The sequence below is a fragment of the Pangasianodon hypophthalmus genome, chromosome 12, assembly GCF_027358585.1.
Source record: "Pangasianodon hypophthalmus isolate fPanHyp1 chromosome 12, fPanHyp1.pri, whole genome shotgun sequence".
NCBI classification, from domain to species: Eukaryota; Metazoa; Chordata; class Actinopteri; order Siluriformes; family Pangasiidae; genus Pangasianodon; species Pangasianodon hypophthalmus.
The window spans coordinates 19,247,196-19,269,271 of NC_069721.1; the positions used below are offsets into that span (position 1 = coordinate 19,247,196).

General features: G+C 37.9%; 1 protein-coding gene across 3 annotated transcripts in view; it reads right to left on the reverse strand.

Annotated features, from left to right (window-relative positions):
• The window catches only part of ptprea (protein tyrosine phosphatase receptor type Ea), an 81,308-nt gene that overhangs the window by 35,977 nt on the left and 23,255 nt on the right, over positions 1-22,076 (reverse strand). For 2 of the 3 annotated variants that reach the window (XM_053238709.1, XM_053238710.1), the window contains exon 2: positions 9,748-9,962. The gene's annotated coding sequence lies outside the window, so the exon portion shown is untranslated. Of the gene's footprint in view, positions 1-9,747; positions 9,963-10,528; positions 10,547-22,076 lie in introns of those variants that run through there. The other variant, XM_053238711.1, reaches the window with a different exon arrangement.

The window sequence follows — 22,076 nt, forward strand, 5'->3', positions numbered from 1 at the left end:
TTCCACAGCAATCATGATTGATTTAAACATGTAAAACAGTTAAAACACACACACACACATATGACTGACGAAAATTTACCAAAAAGCTGTCAAATGCTGCTGCTGTCTGTCATTACAGAAGCAATTTACATATAAACACTTCAGACAGCAAATAACCACAGCTTTGGACATAGCTTTCGATTTCAAATCGTTTTACAATTATCGCGCTTAAAAAAAAAAAAAAACATGCAATCCTTACTAAGCCAATGTATTTTAAATATTAAACATAATGGGCTATTAGTAATATAGGCTGTACTTCTACTCCTAAACTACCAAATTAAAATGAAAATATCATGTATGTATTTGTGCCATTTGAAAAAGAAAATGAGCAGTAAAAAGAGCCAAAATGAAGTGCCATAGTAAATTTGTGACACAATCAGAGTGAACATTTCTGAGGAACTCATTATACACAGAAGCAAATGTGATAACACCCACAAAAACAAATACAGTACAAGCTGATTTACTAAGAAGGTCTACAAGTGATTAAGACAAAAAAAGCTTGTCATTTTACCAAGAAACCAAAAAGTGTGAACTTCTCTGTCAGAAATGTACTGACCGCTACAAAGGCTGACTCTTGAGACACCTTCTATAAACACTAACTCTATAACAATGTTAAAAAAAAGGTTTTCTGGTTAAATAACACCACTTTCCTTAATCTGGTTCTTATTAGGCTTAGATTATGTGGCACGTCCACCATACAAGTCCCGTGTAAGTTGTTACTCTAGAAGCAATAATGTATTAGAATGTATAAGTATACTAATATAAAGATATCATTTATGTTATAGCCAGAACTACTGTCTGAGCCATGCTGTTATAGAATATTAAACTCCTTCTCATTTGAGAATTCACCATGACCTAATTTACACAATTATTCTTTGTAAATCCCGTCCAATATGCACATAATTTATCCTATTTGACACGGATTAATATTTAATGTGTTAATTGGAATCATAAATCAATTTGTAAGTTTAATGTGGGTTAAATTTTAATTTGTGTTTTCTGTAGAACTTTGTTGTGGTATATCAGCAGGTCACTCATGCTGCAGGAATCAGATGAGTCACCATTTCTGTGACTAACGCACCATTACAAATCCAAACATAACAGGTTGCTGGGCCACCATTAAAATGATGCCACTCTCAAAACAGAAACCGTCTCTATTCGCCACTCTGAAATGAGAAAATTACAGAGAGAAAAATAATCACTACAGCGATTATGACACCCAGGTTGTGTTAAACGTCAGCTAGCCAGCGAGAGAGCTGTTTGTGCTGATGGACCAACCAAGCATGTTATTAGTCAGTAAATATTTACTGAAATATGTGGCTTGCACTTGCTGACACCAAGCAAACCCCAACCTCAGGCGTGTGCTTGCGTGTGATGTGTAGAGGAAAAAGGTCCATCTTCAGAGTTACACCATGAAGGAAATAAACACATCTCATGGTGATCGCAGCTGGAGATTCTAACTCCCTGTAATTGCTGTGCATATGGGCTTGCGTGTTCATGTGTGCAGGAAGTCTGAAATTCTGATATCTGTGTCTGGGAGAGAGTGTGTGGTGCGCCCAGATGTTATATCTCAAAGAAATCTAGCCTAATCTGCAGATTTGCACACGTTTATGCAAAAAAACAAATGCATCAGCACAGCAAACACCCTGCAGACAGACTGAACAGCTGAACTCCTGCTTCAGTCCTTACAATTCAGGTAGATGCAAATCCATTATGTACCATCATCATTATTAATCCTGCTATTGCAGTAAAGGGTGATGCATTAAAAATAGACTAATTCATCATTTTGAACTGATGTGTTACTGTTGCTATTTTTGAACATCTGCAATTGTTTACATTCTATCGGTCCCTGAAGGACTGGTGGTTAGGCCATGGCGCTCTCACTGCCGCGGCCCGGGTTCAATTCCCGGGCAAGGAACCAACCACTGGGTTGCACAAGACAGTACACTTCCAGTGCCGGTCCCAAGCCCGGATAAAACTGGGGAGGGCTGTGACAGGAAGAGCATCCAGCATAAAAAATGTGCCAAATCAAATATGCGACGAGACCAACGATCTGCTGTGGTGAACCCTAACAGGAGCAGCCGAAAGAAGAAGAAGAACTGTTTGCATTCTGCAAATACATCATATTTTTACATAAATCAGCTTAGAAGGACAGCTTCATGCTAACCATTTTGCAGAACGAAAATCCCTTTGAATCTGTTTCTGTCTCAAAATACTCTAAGAACGACATGAGTTGACAGAAGTAATAACTGCAATTGAGTAAACCATGTGACTACAGAGGAATAAAAGAGTGTAATGATTTTCCTGTCAGCTTATGTTTGCACAAAAAAAAGGTACTGCTAAAAGAGGTAAAAGAAAATGCTATTCAAATCAGTTTTGTGTTTGGTACAGTTTGTGCAGAGGAACAAAACTGTCAAGTGCTTTATTTATAACAATTACAAATACACATAGCCAGCCTTATGGGGAAAAAGGAGGGAAACTGCTATTTTGCACACGCATTAATTTGACTGACTGCTTCCTGCAACCATAATGTACTATACTAAGTTTGCAACATTCAGTACAATGTTAGTGGCGTTACTTTGACGTTTTGACTGTGTCTTCACATTAAATTTGATTTACACACAACCTTTCAATCAATTTAGTGTGTACTTTTTCAAGGACATGGCCTCCAGCCAGCAGAGGTCACTGTCGCTCAAATACTGAGTGCACACAACATACACCGGCCCTGATTCTGTCTCTAATCACCAGTCATATTTAAACCCAATGGCTGTACAGTATACCCCTACTGGCTTTTGAATATGTGCACGATCATATAAAAAGCCACGTTATGGAATATGTTTACATAAAACTGTATTTAAAGCTCAGTACTAATAAGCCTACGCTTTCAAGGCCAAGTGGCTTTGTGTTGTGTCTTCCTGATTTTTGAGCTTTTGTTGTTTTATATTGGTTTTCAGATTCTCTCTTTTAGTTAGGATTCGCAGCTAACAGAGGAAATTATCTGAGCAGAAAAACATTCACCAGGGTCTAAGAATGTTAAACACATATGCCGTAATAATGATTCGCTTTCTGACACAACGTTCCCAGTTAGTGATTAAAAAAACACTACGTTTGTTAATGTTCATACATCATACAACTTAACTATTGCAGTCATGTTGTAGGAACATATATGAAAATGTTTTTTAGAAAAACCTAGAAAATGTGACACTTTTAGAACCGAAAGCATTTGCCGTAACGTTCAGAAAACTGAAAACTTTCAGAAAATTGCAACATTCAGAAAACCGCAACATTCAGAAAGCCGCAACATCAACAAAACATCCTGTTAGTATTGTTAGCTACATTATTGGCTGTCACATCTGACCATTTGTATTTTTGACTTTAAAGGTATTTCTGAGTATTGGCTTTGTGAGCCAACTTTTGTATACATGTTGGATCCACCCATACTCTCAAGTCTAGTCTCGTCACAGCCACTTGCTAACGTAATTTTCAATTTTGATTTTCTATTTTTCAAAGCAGTGCCATCTGATCCTGATGTTACTGGCTACAAGAGTAAAAGACAAACCTCTTATGAGATTGGATTTTAGTCGAATCCATAAAGCAGCTCTTCATAGTCAGAAGAAATTGTCACATAACTTCCATCATGTTAAGAGTTGTTACCTGATTACTTTGATTTCCAAGCCTATGGCAGTAATGCAGATTTTTCCACTCAGCATAGCCAGCAACACTTAACTGTGTAACACTTAAGATTGTAAACACTGATAGAAAGTAGTTCTCAAACACTGAGACTGTGCGGGCTGTTAGCCAGGATAACCTCTCACATTCCCTTTTTACTTGAGCTTAAATGGCATCTGAGGAATAAGCTTTCACTTTTGCTGGAAATGAGATCAGATTCCTAAAAGTGAGCATTATGGGACAGACTCGCTCCTCTTACTGCATGATCAAAGTAGGAAATATTATCCACATGATGGGAACAGTGAGGGGACAGACGAGATGAAAGGGAGGGGAGGAGAAAAGTGGGACAGGGGATAAAGTGGGGATAAAGGTAAAAAAAAATGTTAAAATTCCAAGTAACAGGATCATCCAGACGTACCACTGAACTGGAATGAGTGCTCGCATTTTAGGGCAAATGAATTCAAAACTCATTTTTTGGGCACAAAAAGTTATTTTTTAATCCAATACTATACTGGATACTCATTAGAAGATCATCAACTATAGCCTTAATCTTTCACAAAAAAATAATAATAATAATAATAATCAAGGTTTGCTTTCATGTGTTAGTGTGTTAGTGCAAGCCAAATATAAAAAGAAAATAAGGCAAAATCATATCAAACAATATTATTAATATGGGCTAAAATATACAAATATATATATATATATATATATATATATATATATATATATATATATATATATATATATATATATATATATATATATTTAATGTTTAAAGTGTAATGCAGATTATCATTCTGCTTTTAAATGTTTTCATTTTTCCCCATAAACATCTTCATGAGACAACAGAGAAGACTGAAGTTAGAGCTGGGTGATATGATGATATAATATTGATATCATGATAAATTATGTTACAGTACACTTATATAAGATATCATGGATATCTTTTTATTTTAAAAAATGTGTTTTTTACTTAATCTTTAAAATTTTAAATGTTAATTTTTTTGACAGATTTTTCTCCTTTCACTGTTAAATATGTTCTATTTTTTTTTATAAATAAAATGTTATTTTTAAATTTAAAAATGTAAATTTATTTTTGTCTACATTTAGTATTGAACATTTTTTTAAGTGCAACACTGCTGTATTGCTGGGAGTGATATCATTTATTATGTGTGCATATCAAAAATATTGTGTCAACTGTGCTGTCTCTGCCCACATCTGTTATCACTGCTGTGCATTGTCATTGCTGTTTTTTGTCACAGTTGCATTGTGGGATTGTTGTAACTGCCTTGTTGTTTGTGATCATTGTGGAAGTAACTCATGAGTGGTATAGCATGAGGCTAGACCACACAAACAAGCACCGGGCCATAAACACGTTGGCTCACGCGCCCACAACCAGAATGTGCCAGTCATTCTGGATCATTTTCTCAAATAAACACCGGAGTGTTCCAGAACTGTGGAATTCCATAAATGAATCTCAGCTCTCTGGGGGAGGAGAGACATGCTCGCTCCAAACAATAGAAATACCACTGAAATATGCAACTGCACCCATCAGCCGAGCGGCCTGAATAAAGCCATTCACACACTACAACGTAAACTGGTCAGTGTTGACTGAACAGGACTGCACAACAAATACAGGATAGAAGTGTTGAACCTTCCAAGCCTCCGAAGAGTTTCATTAAAATCAGTTCAAAAATTCAAATATAGGACAACTACATAGCTCCTTCAGCTTCCAGGGCTCAGCTGTTCTTTTCACTGTAGTTACTGAATAATATCCTTTAAAATGGATTTAAAATAATATGCAGAGGGTTTAACAAGTGAACATGTGCACCTACAGCACATCACTGAAGAATTCTCAATTCTGATTGGTCAGAAAGTCTTGAATTATTTTCTTTATACTACAGCACGGTTGAATTCTTATATCAGAGGGTGTTGATGAATTTTCTATAACAGCATGGCTCTGACAGTAGTTCCGGTTGTAAATAGGTTTTTACTAATGCATTGTTGTTTTGACAAATCAGTGTAACAGATCATTCACAGGAACTTGTATGATGGATGCTCTCCATAATCTGAGGCTAATAATTAAACGCTTTACAAACATGTGGTGTTGTTTAACAGAGGAAAGCACATAATCGTTGACATGGTGAAGTTTATTTAAGTTTATTTATAGAAAAAGTCTCAGGTGTCAGCTTCGTGTAAGTCAGTAAAATTCCCGATGCAGGAGAGTCTTCAGGACAGGACTTTGTGCTTTCTGGTTTCTCAGTCACATGATAATATAAGACACATGATTATAATATAAGCGATAGCAGCAATAACGTAAGGGATAACTTGACTCACAGATGGTCCATAACATTAACTTTAACTATAATGAGTTACAAAGTGCAATGTATCGTTCTTTAATAAATTAAAAATTGTAATTGTTGGCAAATGGCTGTGGTATATGAGGAATAAACACTTCAGGCATGCTGTTATAGCAAATGAATCCACTTCAAGGATTAAGGAAGTTTTGTTTACTTAAAGTATTTCTCACATAATTATAATTATCAATATATCCAGAGATCATGTTTTCGATGGTTTGGGGCTTTTTTAATATGTGTATGATCACATACAAGCCATGTTACTGAATCAGATTACACAAACATGTATTTTTATATAGCAGAGGTAAGTTATCTGATGTGTGAACTTGATGACTGGAAAAGTGTGTGTGTGTGTGTGTGTGTATGTGTGTGTGTGTGTTTCTGCTCTGTAAGCACATGCTGTCCTGCATCTGGTGTTTGATAAAGGCAGTTTCCTTTCCTGAGTAGCCAGCCTTCCTGTTCCACTCTGACAGGGAAATGACACACACACACATACACACACACACTTTTCCAGTCATTAAGTTCACATACACAAACAAATCTCTTTTTCCACCTAAGACACCGAAGATGAATTTCTTTTCTGTAGCACTGAAGCTTCAGATCAATCAGAATGAAAAAAAGACATCTTTTTTCCTCCATCCAAATACCTCATTCACGTAATAGTATAGACAGACCCACAAGAACGCTCAAAAATCGTGTATATGTATAGATACAAATAGTTAAAATATGAGCACTACGTTATCCTTAGCACACACCTTTTTTGAAGAAGAGAAAAAGAATCCTAAAAGCAACAGTGAGAACAGCAACACACAGTTAAAGAACATCTGCACCAGGCTGCATCCTCACTGCAGTTGTGCATTGTAAGTGGAGGAGTGGTGATAACTGAGAACAATGGCGTTATTTAAAGCCCTGAGAAACCCTGAACACAACCACCTCCGTATCTCTAAGGGTGAAAAAGAGCGAAAGAGTCACACTCTACTCTCTACTAAAACCAAGGCTGCTGTTAAACACTGGCAGGTGTTAAACTGTGACATGTATCCAACAGTGACCGACAGACAAATGAATAAACAAAAAAGAGAACATTTCTCAAATTCACACTCTGTTAAACAAGTGTGTTTTTAACTGATGCAGATGGAGAGCTGTGACCAGAAACTTCAAAAATTTCTGAATACAGGAGCAGATTCTCCCCTATAGCTAAAACCTCCTGTCGAATGAACATCATTTTGAACCTTTGGATAATAACTCCAGTCCTGGGGACCCCCTGCATGGCGTAAAGTTTTCCCTACACTCAACAAACCTGGTCCACGTCATTAAGGCCTAAATAATGCTGATCAGTTTTGAATTGGGTGTGTCACTGTAAAGAAAACTTTTAACTGTTCAGGACGTCGAGTCCCCAAGTTTGGAGTTAAGAACCCCTGCTTTAATATGCGGTTATACATTTGGACAAGGAACATCTATACACCTTTAAAAATGCTAAAATATATACATATTAGTTATATGCAATTTTGAAATGCCCTGCTACGTCCTATGGCCCTATGTCCTCCTGCCATTCCTGATACAGTAACTAGCTAGCCAGCCAGGCAGCTGCTATTAAACTGGCTCACATTTTTTTCACAGAAGTAATAATAAAATATGGAAATATTTTATATGTATATAGACATACAGAAAGATGGTTAGAGAAAGATATAGCTGTAGCATGTCAACAAATTCAATCCAAACACCATCTATAGAAACACCATAGGCTAGGCTACAGAGAGTAGAATATATCATACCATATACCGAGGCCGACTTCTTATGTCAGATCAGTTTCATTGTCATGTATACACTATGCATTCATTCACTCACTTTGGAGCCTAACCTGGCAACACTGCGAGCAATGTGGGAGAATTCACCCAGATGGAACACCGGTCCTTCGCAGGGACCCATGAACACACACTTTCACACACACATTCACATCTAGGGGCGATTTAGGATAGCCAATCAATCTAGCTGCCTGTTTTCAGGACAGTCGGTGGAAACCAGAGAACCTGGAAGAAACCCATGCAAACACGTGGAGAGCATGTGCAGACAGTAATGCACTAGGCAGTGGTGTGAAAATATTACCATTTAAGTGCAAATTATGTGGCATGCAAGAGAAAAAGCCGATAGGTTTGTGGGCCCGCCGAATATAATTTTCTCCCAGTTCAATTAAATCTACCTTCACAACATTAGATAACTTGCTCTTTTAGTCCACATTAACTCAGTCTGTGCACAACAATGTTTTCCCAGCAGATAAAAGGTTACATTTTCACAATGGCAATATGCTATATCTGTGCTTTGCTCAGTTACATTTTTACTTCTTTGCATACAGACAGTAACAGAAAAAAAATCTTGGTGTCAGTTTATCATGAGATCAGAGCTAAAATAAAAGTGTGAAATGGTGAGCTGACTCAAGTTCTTTTACAGGCCACAGAGTTGCAAAGTTTGTTTCACATCAGTACTTAGTTTCCCTTTTTGAATGTATGTGTGCATGAAGAACTATGGTAGCTGACCACAAACTTGCTGCATGAATCACACACACACACACACACACACACATATACACACACACACGCCTACTCGTTCCTAGATACTGCTTACTGTATCTAATTAATGCCTACGTCTATCCTTATCCTTTTCCCTTCACATGGGTTTCCTCTGGGTTCCTCGGTTTCCTCCCACCTCCCAAAAACATGCAGGTAGGTGGATTGGCTAAGGTAAACTGCCCCTAGGTGTGAATGTGTGTGCATGTTGCCCTGAGATGGACTAGCAAAAATATGCACTTTCCCTTAATAGGTGGTTTACATCATTTTTAAAAATAATTGTCATTGCCATTGTCATCGCCACCTGACCATCACACACATATGTGCTTGTTGAACATCCCATTCCAGAATTATTCCCCCTTTGATGTTATTATAACCTCCACTCTTCTAGGAAGGCTTTCCACTAGACTCTGGACTGTGGCTGTGGGGATTTGCCGATTCAGCCATAAGAGCATCAGTGAGGTCAGGCACTGATGTTGGGCGAAGAGGCCTGGGGTCCATCGGTTCCAAAGGTTCATCCCAAAGGTGTTTAGTGGGGTTGAGGTCAGGGCTCTGTGCAGGACACTCGAGTTCTTCCACTCCAACCTTGACAAACCATGTCTTCATGGAGCTCGCTTTGTGCACAGGGGCATAGTCATGCTGGAACAGGTTTGGGCCTCTTAGTTCCCGTGAAGGGAAATTGTAATGCTTCAGCATACAAAGACATTCTAGACAATTGTGGACAACAGTTTGAGGACAAACCACATATGGGTGTGATGGTCAGGTGTCCACAAACTTTAGGCCATATAATGTACAAATGAGTCCACAGCTGCAGGTAAAAGTAGTTTGATTCAGTGAAAACAGTGGACCTGACAACTCTGAGCTGGATACAGTGCAGCTGTACATCTCTTCTTTATGCTACTGTTTTCATGATGTTCTTTTCTTTACAAACACATGCAGATAATGGACATGCACTTTGAGTATTTTATTTTTTCCTTAATCATGTTGCATCATCTTTAGGAGCTGATGGAAATAGATTCATTCACATTTTCGTTAGATCTTATTTTTTGGAAATGTAAAGACCTTCGAAAGGAAACCCAGCCATATCTTCAGTGACACGAGATAATGGAGTAGGCCTGTACCTGATAGTGTGGAGATTTAGCCCGTGCATTCAGCTGTCCATCGTAGCCAGGGTTCTGTTGGAAGAGACCAGCTGTCACATCTTTTCTCTGGCTCTTCCCCTCTCCACTTTACTCTTGCTTCCTCTTTGCCTTCTTTTCTTAGTCTGTCGTTTCTTAGTTTCCTGAACAGGGGTGGCACGGCAGCAGACGCAACTCTTATAGTAGCACTTTACCACCTGGGAGATGGACAGAGACAGGGGCAGGTTAGATATTAATAAGTGAGCATTATTTAATAATTGATTCAATATTATGAAGTGTTTGAAGTTTGTAGCTAATAAGCAATACCCACAAGTAATGGAATAACAGGAGAGCAAAATATGATACGCATTCACACAGAACTATAATAAACACAGACAGCTGAGAGTTTCGTGCATTAGAGTTACAAGTTACACATCAGCCATGATGACTTTGATTCCCATTTCCATTACCATGGTGCAAGCTCATAGTTTCACAGCCATATATACACTATTCTGGGTATTTTCACGACCATCAGAGCAGGAGGTGACGTAGTAAATGCGTGCATGGTTAGAATGAAAATGTTGTCAACAAATGTTTTTAGGTGTTTAATCAAATCAGCATTTCGAATTCCCTTTAAAAACTGTCAGTGATTATTTTTTTTGTAATCACATTAAGATAAGTTTTACATAAAGATTTCAAATTAATGTAATTAGTGTAAGATTCAAACCACTGACGATTGCATCCAAAGTAAAAAAAAAAACAAGATAGACCAGGCCCCATCTACCTGAAGGAGCAAATATCAAGCAAATATCAATCCCCGCTCTGCACCATATTCCCTTCGAGCCACTAGCATGACTTGTCGCATTATCCCTCAAGCTACAAGGAAGTCATGCATGAAGTTTTTTCTCTGTACTGTCAGCCAAGTGGTGGAATGAACTTCCCTTCCCTGTCTTTTTGACAGAGCATAAAAGGCACTTCTGTAAGTTAAAAATTACAGAAGTGTAATTATTTACAGGATAAAAATATGTGCCAAATAGTGTAAATGTAATGTGAATGAATGTATTGTATTAAATTATTATTAAATCCTCTATTAATTATGAGGAACCATGTGTAAAGACCTGTCAGCTTTGTTTCACTTTTAGTAGCCGTGAGTAACTGAGCTGTTTCTTTTTAAAATAATTCAGTCAGTTGTATTTAGTTAGTAGTTGAGTGGCAAAACTCTGTGAATTATAAATAATGAAGAACCATGCTGTGGATTATTTTCCTATAAAAGCACGGCCAGAAGTGTTTAATTCCCCATATACCACAGTAACTTACCAACAATTAAAATTTTTAATTTATTCATGAACACCACATCAGGCTTTATAACCATTTAAAGTTACATTTAATGTTATGTAAGATCTACAACATGAGTTAGATCCTGTTATTACTTATATTTTATGTTATAGCAGCTATAAACATTCATTCCCTCACCAGCCTTTTTTTCTCTCATTTAAAATTAATAAGACAAAAAAAATGCAACTTGATATTTTACTGAGAAACTGAATAGTGCAAACTCATATCGGAAGAATTGCTGACCATTACAAAGCTCTGTCACCCTAAACTCCCTCCATAACTGTTTAAAAAAAAACATATCCTTACTAAAAACCATATCAATAAGTATAAGTTTTTCTGTTTATTATTAGACTTGGATTATGTGGCGCATCCACCATCCAAGTCCCTGTGAATGCACTGTTACTACAGAAACGGTAATATACATATAAGAAGGAGTACATTCATATAAACCATCATCAATCATTTGAAATATAGCCAGAACTACTGTCAGAGCTGTGCTGTTATAGAAAATTAATAAACACCTTCTGACCAATCAGATTTGAGAATGTAATAAAGCTGTGATATAAAATGAACTATGACCACACTAATCATTGCAACAAATAGGCTGGCAATCTGCCCAGAACATGAAAAAAATAATAATCTTCCAGAATCATCAGAGATCAGTGATTATCACAAGATAGGAGTTTTGAAACCTGCGTAGTCCTTGTGTTTGGTTTTGTTATCTCAAACAGAGGAGATTGAGATAATTGTCTACAAAAGCTATTTATAAGAGTGATGTCACATTATTAATGCATCTTTACAAGCTTTGATAAAACAGTGTAATTCTGCATTACACATTTTATATAAGGACAAAAAGATTTGAATTTAAAGGTTTACACATTCTGATTACCTTTTTTTTTTTTTTTTTTTATCTTTACCTACATCGGTTTTACAAATTATAACAAAATTTACACAGTGCCCTGAGCTGTGCTGCAGAAAAGCATTACCCAACATGGTGTAATGAAAGAAAGAAACCTGCAGGAAAGATCATATATGCATTTAAATGAGTGTGACTAGAAAGAGAGAGGTGGGGGTGTGAGTAAGAAGGGAAAGCTATATACCTGGGAAAATAGCAAAGCTTATAGGAAAAAACCCAGTGCTTGTACATTCCACGCTGTTGCTATGGCGATGGTCTCATTTAACTGCCAGATGGAGCAGGGGGTTATAGGCTCATTATTTTTTCTTCCCATCCTTTACATGGAATCATGGGTAAGGTGGCTGCATTCCGTCAAAGTGTCAGTACTGTAATGGATCCCGCTGTCCTCATATCAATGGGGGAAAATGAAATGTCATGCTGTGACAGGCACAAAACGACCTAAATGAAAGTTGCTACCGAGGTTTGTTTACTGACAGATTATGGAGGTATCACTGACTAATTTCTCATCATTTGCTCTGAAAGAAGCAGGTTGCATAATGGCATGCACATTGGCATGTGTCATGATGAAATTTAAAATAGAGCTGCACAATTTAAAAGCTCTGTGTTGATTCAATGTCAAAAAATGTTGCCTTCATTTCATAAAATAAAGCCTCTGTTCAGCTTTCAAATATAATGCCATGGAAGCATCACTTTCTCATAATGCATACCCATTTTCTGTCCAGCACCATGCACAACATGATGTACACAATAAAAATGTACATGTAAATGTATGCAAGACTGTTATATAAACAGAAAGCATAAAAAAATCAAGCAAAACTGAAACTGAAATTGAGTCTGATAATTCACTGCCTTGCTTCAAACCCTTCCATATGAATGAACCAAACCAATCAATGAGGACACGCATCTTTTATCTTCCCAGCATGCTCTCCGTCTCAGTGCCATGGAAGGTGGGCCAAGGTGACCTTTAGAGTGCCAGATGAAAAGGATCATGCTGCGACCGACGACTAGCAGTGCGTGAAATCTGGTTATAGCCCTTTTAAATGTGTAGGACAAGTGCCGAGTCAATTGTGGTGCCCACCTTTGCTCTGTGCTACCCTGCTTACATGTGTGTGTCACAGCGCTCCGGCTCTGTGGAGGTTGGAGATTCGAGTTAGCCATGGATAAAATGCATAAGGCTTCTGAGAAGGGTTAGGAGAGGGATGAGGGAGAAAGAGCATGATGCAAGTATGGCTTGACCTCTAGATCTTATGCATATGTTTTTCAGATAATCTGTACTGACAGATATGGCATGTATCTGATATGTAGCCCATATTTTGCCAGGAGTTTTTCCTTGCCACTGTTGTCTCACAGTACATATATATATATATACTGTATGTGTATATATATATTCAGATTTCTATAAAGCTGCTTTGTGACAATTCCTGTTGTTAAAAGTGCTATACAAATAACAATTAAATCGAATTGAATATGCAGAGAGTAATTATTATATGGAAAGTGTGTGATGGCTGCATCATGTATGATGTAGTAATCAATACAAACTATCATAGTGTAGTGGTACAGTGTAACAAAAATCTTTGCAATCACATTTTTGCAGTTAGACGAAGCTCATTTATAAGTTAAATTATTTTAAACTGATTTAAATTTATATCTATTTGACTCATTTCCTCTTTTATATACAGCACAGTGCTGTGTAGGGAAGCAAGTTCATCGCTGCTAGAAAAGACTCTTATCTCTGCAAAATATCACAAGCATTAAGTGACCTCCTACAGAGTTAGATTTGCCCCCACAGAGCTGCATTTGATCTAATTTATCTCCATGTGGGAAAATTAGAGATGAGAGGAATAGATTTTAAAAAGTACAACTGTGAGTCAGCTTTCAAAAATTATAGATATCGTAGAGCAGAATGGCTTTAATGATAAATAATACATTTAGTTTTGCCTTCAGACTGATTACACTGCAGGTTTATTTGGACATACTCTATATGGAGTATTGAGCTGAAATGTGGCAAACTGGAGACACTGGCAGACCTGGAGTGACATCATTCTGCTTATTTATGTATTATTGTTTCACTCCCTCTGCCCAAACCCCTGAGGAGTGATTAGGAAGTAGCACACTCTGAACCAGACCAGGTCCCCCTCGCCTTCTCACTGCATCTCAAAATATCAGAGCCAGTCACATGTCATGTTTCTGTCCCAAAAAGACCTAATTTCTGTGCTCCAGTTTCAATCAATCTGTTCAAAGAGGACCGTTTTTAATAATAGACCATTCTCTCATGCCAGCTTTGTCAATCTGGCATGCATGTGTCTATATGAGATCAAAAAACATCTTTGTTTTCATCTAGTCCAGTAGACTATTTATTAACTAATGATTTATGTTTATACTGTTTTCCTCTCATTTATTTTGCTGTCCTATTTTTTAAAAACATAGTTAAAGTGTATTGTTGAAAAAATACAGATCATGTGGATAATACAGAAGATTCATAATTATGTATTGTACATTTAAAAAAATTACACCTATAAGTTGCTGAATATTTAAATATTTCAACTTATACAACAATACAAAAATATTCTTCAGTCTAGAACTGGTAATATGATGATAGTCTATCATGATATTGATCAATATACCTTTCTGAGATATTGATATACATGTGCTTTTTATATCCATTACAAACTCTGATCGGGAAGCAGCTTATCACAGGTTATTGATATTGTAGGCCTGCTAAATCTAGGAACCTGATGTGCTCTTCTGCTGCCTCAAGGTTCGGCTTGTTCTTCATTCTGAGATGTTTTTCTATTCACCTCAATTTTAAAGAGTTATTTAAGTTACCATAGACTTCCTCAATCCAGTCTGGCTATTATCCTCTGGCCTCTCTCAACAGCAAAGCATTTTCACCCACAGAACTGCTGCTCACTGGATGTTTTTTCTTCTGCTTTTTCATACCATTCTGTGTAAATTCTGTAAACTGCTTTGTGTGAAAATCCTAGGACATCAACAATTTCTGAAAAAGTCACTGAGATCACATTTTCCTTATTCTGAAGCGTTTCCTTAAACTGAAGCGTTTCATCTGTATATGCATGACTTTATGCACCTCACTGCTGCCACATGATTGACTGATTGGAAAATTTTTATGAATGAATAGGTGTACAGGAGCTCCTACGGAAGTGGCGAGTGAGTATATATATATCATCATAAAGAGTGCGTAGCTATTTGTCACCCCTAACTTGAGCTAATATTCATTCTGATGTGAACTTTCCTTAAGCTAAGCCAAACAGACATTATAATACATAACCCACTGTCTCCAGAATTCGCCATATCTCTGAATTTAATATATGTTCACATTTACTTTAAGAAAATGTTACACCAGAAATCGCTCTTTTAACTACAACTCATAATCAACATACAGATGCCATGCTGTATTCAGCTGTTACAAACGAGCTGATACACTATCTTCCAATAAGAACTGCGCTGAGTAAGATATAAGGAAGCTTGCAATTATAACCATGTAGACCACTGTCAGTCAACAACCGCATTCACTGCAGAGACTTGTCTCTATCAGAGTGCCTTGGCTGAACTCTCTCTGCTTTATCGTTCATTTCCTCTCTTCCGCCGTCTTTTCTCCCTCAGCTGGACCCTGAGTGCAGTCACACACTCTGATAGTCCTGAGAAGAAGAAAGGTGGGCATTGTGGCAGGCGCCTGCACCTGGTCCACTGCGCCCATGCCCAGTCCAGAGTCAGAAAGCTGAAAGTGCACACTTCTGCAGATATCTGATAAGTGTCCCTAGTCCCAGCTCTGATGTTTCTAGTGTTTTTTATGTGATTTTTTTTTTTACATCTGGGTTCCTAAAACCCTGACGTATAAGTATATGTATGACAGCCTTGACAGCTAATTAGGATAAAAGTTGCTATGCAGTACTTCTGGACACTGTACAAGCTGACATTTTGAGCAATAGGTTTAATTTGGTTTAGCTTAAGGAAAGAGAACTAGAAAAAGGTGCAAGAGAACAGGATCTGAATCTCTTACTGACAGGACAGAAGAAAATAACAGCAGCTCATAAATCAGCAGCTTTCTGCACCCTGTGTTCCGTTCAGCACAATGTTATATACAGTATATATCTTATATTTTTCTACCTTGAGGTTAAAAATAGCTATCCTTGTGTGTGCTCTCTCAAATGCGAGAACACACACACACACACACACACACACCTGCCACCTGTGATTCTATTCTGTAGAGGAGCTCAAGCACATACACACTCTGTGTTGCTCCTATTCCTTAACACATGACAGCAGATGGGGAAAAGTTAATGCTATGTCGCTCCAGGGTTCCATCTATGAGATTAGAGAATTGTGGCAGCTTCTATCAGAGAAGATGAAAATCTTGTGAAAGACAAATGTTCTAGACACTGAGGTGCAGGAACAGGCACCACCAACCATACACACGTTTACCATCCAAAACCCACTATTCACTAAGGGTGGACAGTACTATAACAAGAATACCATATACTTTAATACATTATAACAATATGTAATATGTATCATTATATATGTTAGGCTTTGCTTGCAAACACCAACACAAGTGGAACCATATTATGACAATTAGGCTTTGATATTTTTCTAGCCAACATTTCCAAAAGATTTAACAAATGGAGAAAGTGGAGAAAAAATACAATAAGTTGTACAAAAAAATAGATTTTAACATCCAATCAATTGCATGTTACAATGATGGGGACTAGGCTGCTTATCAATATCAATAATATCAATGTAAAAAATCGATGTCAATGTCAATCAATAATTATTCATAAGAGGCATGAAATGTTGCCTGTTCTTCTTCCTGTCTTCAGCTGTCTATTTTTGGTGAGACTGTGATCAACGTAGCTAACTTGATATGCTTTTTTGCTCACCATGTTTGAAAAGAGAGATTATTGGAGTTACCATAGCCTCCCTGAACCAGTCTGGCCATTCTCCTCTGGCCTCTCTCATCAACAAGGAATCAACTGATGCTGACTGAGTGTTTTCACACCACTCTGTGTAAATATTCAAACCAGCCTGTAAGGCATCAATAATGATGCCACAGTCAAAATCACTGACATCACATTTTTCCCCCTTCTGATGTTTGATGTGCACATTAACTGAAGCTCTTGACTTGTATCTGCATGATTTTATGCATTGTGCTGCCACCACATGATTGGCTGATTGGATAACACTGTCCACAACATCTATCAAATACTAGACTTTACCATTCAACACCATGTATCTTTTCAGCCAAATGTCATCTTCTGATACATTTTATTTTCCCTTCGGGGTCAGATTTCAGAACATAGCAATATTTTTTTATTAATGTACCAATCCAGGACTAAGTAATGGTATCAGGGCTGATACTGCCGTGGACTGACATCAGATCAGACTTGGTGTATTTTTGTATTTTATGTCAAGAACCTGTGTGGTGTTGTGCACCACAAAGAAGCCCGCAGACTAGGCTTGGTTTCTATGAGGATGTCAGTATCGGATTTATATTTAGTATATTCTGAGCTCTGGTGTCTGTATCATATTGCCAATCAAAAAGGTAGAATCAGTGCATTACAGAACAAATTTGGCCCTTAAGCAGTCATATAGTGCACGTAATGTATGCCTCCATAAGCCCATACCAATACACTAATATTCATCCCTATGAACTACTGAAATAATCCAAAATCTGAATAATTAATTCAAATATAGTCCCAGTAATTTAATACGTTCTGTCAGAGTGTCATAACATGCTAATATTATAACACCACTGCTAAAAATTTCCCTTCCTTAATTAGTCTGCTGATTCTTCCACTTCATATTTGTTAACTCAAATGCTGAAAATGCTTAGCTGATGAATCCACTTCCTGGAGATGTTAAGCATTTAATCAGGAGGGTATTTGATGAGGTATTTGAGTGAGAGTTATTAATCAGAAAAGGCTTTGGAAGAGCAGCACCAGACAGCAGATGCAGCTGAGCTGAATTCAGATAAATGATGTTTACCGACAGCTTAGTCCCTGGGTTCAAGAAGAAGAGTAGGAGTAGAAGGAATGATGTGAAAGGAAAAAGAAGAGGAAAAAGAATGCAAACAGGCATTGGAGCCACTCATCAAGGTTTACTTGGGCAAGAATGAGACATGACCTATTCTTTGTTGTCTGTTTCTCTTTCGCTCTCTCTCTTGTCCTTTTCTCTCCAACCTGGCATTCATTCAGCCTCCATGATTGCCTGTAGCCAGGCCAAGCAGAAAGTTTGTTGATAACATCAGACTGTTGAGAAACACTGGAATTCACCACTGAGCTCTCGCTCTCTCTCTTGCATCTAGTAAAGACGAAATCATATCTGCTTGCTTTTTCTCATTTTCTCCCTTCTAAAACTGAGTTTGTTTTGACATGAACTTAGGACCTTGAAGAGACAGCCCATATTGAGACAATGTGAAATAAGAGTTAAAGAGAGCAAAACCGTGCGTACAGAAACAAAATAGTTTGCATACAATTAAAATTGGATAAGTGAGAATTCCTTAGATTGCTGGTGTCTACTAATCATAGGTACTAAATATTAGAAAAGTTGATACCTATATTGTGAAACTGTTTGTGCAAGTCCGGTTGTGATTCATTTTCAAGCCTTCTAATTTTCACCAATGATTCCACACACCAAGTTACTGTATATTAACCAAAATCAATCCCACTTGAATCTAGCCAAAATATAGCCAGTGGTTTGTAATCACACATGAACAAGCACTAAATCGTACACAGTGAAATACACAAATCTAACCGAGCATACACTAATACACCCCAATGAATAATAAAGACAAGACAGAGACAAGGTTAAAACGTTTTTTGTGCATACCTTCTGAGGTTAGATATTCATCTAGTGTGACAATCCCATATGAAATGCACAGAAAAATAGTGTTTAAAACAAAAGTTCTTACTGGTTGGCCATGCATGTACTTCAATTAAGTTGGTGTCCTGAGTGAGTCCTGTCTGCAAGAGCTCCTGAAATCCAAAAATCCTGCTAAGTTTACAGAGCAGAAGAGAGATTTAATAGTCAAGGATCAGCAGAGCCTGGCAGCTATTGTTGTTTTCAGTTTGAGGCATCTGAAGAGATGCTTGGTCTATCTGATGTGCCAGACGAACAGAAACGCATGACATTATTTCCTGTGTAGAACCAGGTGTTTGCAGTCTGGTGAATGCGCATGTAAATTTAGCCTGGTTGAGAACTTCTCACATTATGAGCCACAGCATAATACTGTCATCTTCACACGAGGAGAAATAACACAATACTGTATTTCTCACATTAGAAGAAACAACACAATGCTGTCTTTCTCGAATTAGGAGAAACAACACAATACTGTCTTTCTCTTAATGACATACTGACCATGGAACCTGGGATCAACTGGGTTTCAGTGGTGAGCAGGTGATTTACAGTGACCTACAGATTAAACATCAAGCTATTGTTCAGTGGATATCATCCTGTTTCCCATGATGCTTAAGCAACCGCAGGTAGATTAGGCCAGGTTCCCTGACACGGTGTGTCCTGCTGAAGAAAGGTTTACTTGTGATCTGCACAAGAACTGCCAATTTGTTCTAGAGCCCTGATACCAAATCTACCTTTCAGGGAATAGTTACAGATCTGCCAGGAAAGTATTGAGTTAGTAGGATGAATGGTGGCCTCAAAGCTGATAAGACATTAGGACAGGCTAAAGACAGAGGAACTGTATGATGGATATGAGAACAGAATACTTTTGCACTATTTTCATTTGATATGTAGGCCATGTTTAAACATAATGTGCTTCATGGAAATGTGATGTACCTGGATCCTGAATCTATAGCATATGCTTTCTAGCATTCTGAATCCCACTTCCTGCTGCAATCCACACTTTGGCTGAGGCACAATCTGGTTAACAACTGAATGATTTTTACAAGGCTGATTAAACAGCTTGCATGGATGATGAACAACAAACTTTTCAGAATGACAAATACGCAGATATGTGGAAACAGTGTTGAATCTGAGCAGAATTCAGAGCAAAGTGGCCATATAGCTCTCCTGTGTACAGTCACCTAGGCAAGACAGAACTGAATAATATCTTTAACATGTGATACAAGGACAGAACACCAGAGTTAGCTAATGACTTGAAAATGTTAGCTAATGACTTGCTGATGTAACACGGTGCAAAACAATCGTGTACTCCTTCGTTCCATTTAGTCCCCTTGTATTAAGGAACTCGCTAACAATTGAACAAGCTTAATGGCCAGGTGTTATTACTTTACATTAGCTACCACTTTTTAGCTAATCAATTAGGCTTCCAGGCAATCAAAACGTAGAAGTTGCCAGCACGTTGGAGTTTTCACTTGCCTGGTGGGCTAACTAATGCATTTATGATTTGTCCACTACTGTAAACAAATTCATCATTTTTTGTTTTTTTTTTTATCTGGGCATAGTACAGTACACTGCCACCATCCCTTGACTTTGAACTTGTGAAGTATTGGACCTGTTTATAAAGATGATGTCTTTTTCCGAATGAAAACAGCAAGGCAAAGTGGACAAGGGTGCATTAAAAAAACAGTAGCTGAATGCCGAGTGTGTGTATATCACCTCATGTGATGTTTGGGTGGAGACTCTTCCTCATACTCTACAGACAACATATGTGGTTCCATACATGTCATCAGGTCAAAACAGCATTCTCGAAGCTCATCAGATATAAAATAGACACATATTAAGGCTGACAAGGCACATATTTCCTGTGTGTGAGAAATTCCTCACCTTCCCGTGTTCCCATGTAGCTTAGCAACCCCAGTGCCATGGTTACTCTTACCCATCAGTGCCTTGTATATATATTTCTGCCTGATTAATCTTACAGGTTAGCTGGAGGAGTGCTGGGGACGCAGGTGCCTGTCTCTTCATGATGCGAGGACACTTTTTTTAATAAAGAGTGCATTAGCTTGTCTGCTTTACAGGTAGAATAAAACACTGCCAATCACTAGCCTTAATCATCCAAAATCAAACACAGTGAAAAAAAGAGGTGACCCTTAAGTCTGAAAGGTTTTATTTCCTATACAAGTTTCTGCTTTTAGAAAGCTTGACTATATCTGGCCCTTCAATTTTGCAAATGATCAAGTTCCTCTTTTCACTGTTTTTCAGGAGGCTCTTCTGCTCCTTCTTCCCTTTTGACTGCTCAGAACCTCAGAACGCCTGAAAGCTGTGAAGGCAGCCTTTGTTTGGTTGTTATTTATTCAGTCCTGGAAGGAGTGCAGCTTCCACCTCCGCATCCTGGAGACAACAAACCCTCATCTGATCCTTCCCGATAATAAAGCACAATTCAGCAAGTCTGCACAGCTTCCACCTAAGGCCATCCGCAGCCTCATAGCGTCTAGACATGAATATGTGGGAGACAGAGAGAGAGAGAGAGAGAGAGAGAGAAAGAGAGAGAGAAAGAGAGATGACCATGCAAATGCAGCCAGCCAATTGAAACGTGCAGTAATTGCATTCTTCAGCAACCTTGTTTATTATCTGTCTGACTACTCTGCTTGATGCCAGCAAGCTGCCCATTATGATTAGCTCAAAAGCAGTATATGTTCTTGCTACTCTGATTTCCCCAAAGCATTTAAGATCACCTTAAAGGAGCACTTTGTAATTTTTGGAGCCCTCTGCTGCCTGCGAGGCAAATTACAATTGTATTGAAAACACTGACAAGACCTCCACCCATTCTTTTGAAACCATGTACGGCCTAGGGGTTGGATTTTAAGGTAATAAGGCAGATCAGACAAGCTCTCTTCTAGCTGCTAATTAGTGCTAATTTCAGGGACAGAAAAAAAAATTGTTAATCAGAAGCCTTAAACGAATTCAGCCAGATACAATGTACAAAACTACTGGAAATCAGTTTTTCAAACATGTCTTTGAAATTGGCATGATTACAACAGGTCTATACACACTGTTAAATGTCACAAACTGCACCTTTAACCTTTTGAATTAATGGCCATTTTTCATTCGTCAGTTCTGCTCTAGAAGTCAGAATAATCACTCTGTGATTCAGAGAGATTCATTTGAATGCGCTCATAACAGAAAGTGTTTGTCATTTACATTT